Genomic DNA, 1,502 nt, shown 5'->3' with positions numbered 1-1,502 from the left:
CCAAGTTGGATTGTGGCTCCCCCAGCCCCTCATCTGCCCCTTTCTTTGACACTTGATTGTAAGCACTGGACTATTTGCAAAGTAAATTCACCGCTAATTATTATTTAAAAGGGCATTTTTGTATCTCCCTGTGCGGTGCTATTTTCCCCTACTCGCCTGTCTCTTAAATCAGACAGACAATTCATTTTAAACACACTACTGGCGTTTATAATCATCCCATTAGGACAACGAGGGGAATGATTATTTTGGTAGGCAATAACCCCCCCCTTCCCATGATGCATCTAAAAAAACCTCCGGGAAGACACTTTTTTTGGCCACGGTAGCTTAGCTGACGAGGAGAATACGGAGAAACTTAGCTACTTCCAGTGCACTTGATGGCAGAAAAGCAGGAGAAAGGGGCCGTTCCTGGTGTGTATCACTGGCAGAGTGGTCTTCCCAGAGTGATGGGGATTTCAAAGCATTTCCCCAGGGATCGGGAGGAGCGGCGGAAACTGCTGCCATTTTCCAGCCCGTGTGCCCAGCTTGGGTCAAACGCTGCGTTGTGGGCGTCACAACCATCTCTTTAGTCCTCGGCCTTGGGGGGGCTTTGAACACCCCCCGCCGCCGCCGCCTTCGGGAGGGGATCCTGGCTGCCCGCGTCCCTCCCTTTTGTTTTTATAGCTCCGATGATCATCATCCCGTGTTGTAACACTGTAAACTCATCGTGCTATGCCCTGTATTGCATGCAATTTACCACTACACATATGTCTCTGGGGTAAACACATCTGTTCTAAGGAGCCGAGGCGCCTCCCCCTCGGAAGGGTCAGATCTCTCTTCCATCTTGTTTCTGTTTGTATTGACTTAATTGGTTTAATTATTTCAGCTGTGATTGGCAATACTCAGCATTGTATCTTTTTAACTGCCCCTCCTGCCCCAGGGGTCTGCCAGTGATCTCTGTCAGGAGGAGGCAGCTTGTTTAGCCATCCTGCAATTTACAAGAGTCCCTTTGTGCTGGGGAGGAAGATAAAAGTGGGGCTGTTTTCCTTCCACTGGGAACTGAGGGTGCGGGATGGATTTATTATTTTTTCTTCCCGTAAAGGTGGGGCAAGAGGGAAGATGATGCTTTCACAATTCATTTATTATCGTTGTTGGTGTTGTACTCCGACTGTCATCAGGGGCAGCGAGGGAGGATGAAATCCCCCCCCTCCGGACAATGCAAGAGGGTGGAAGAAAGGTCTGACTGAGCTCATTTGCAAATAAACGTGTTGTTCAGCTGATAATCGCCCCGACAGGAATCCCCCCTTAGCAGAGCCAAAGCAGAATTAAAACAGGACGAACTTTAATATTCTTAAGCCTTTTCCCGACAAAGAGGGAGAGAAACGCAGCGAGTCTGGCAATTGCGGGTCTGATTTGCTTGTCCCCCCCCCCCCCAAATGAATCTAAAAATGACTGACGACTTGCATTGGAACAAAAATTAACTTTATTTTTCAACTGATATCTCTTTGGAGAAGCATCTGAACAGG

This window comes from Crocodylus porosus, unplaced genomic scaffold, assembly GCF_001723895.1.
Source record: "Crocodylus porosus isolate Cpor-Errol unplaced genomic scaffold, CroPor_comp1, whole genome shotgun sequence".
Classification (NCBI taxonomy): domain Eukaryota; kingdom Metazoa; phylum Chordata; order Crocodylia; family Crocodylidae; genus Crocodylus; species Crocodylus porosus.
The sequence above is the reverse complement of the archived record's forward strand: the minus strand, read 5'-3'. Positions refer to the sequence as shown.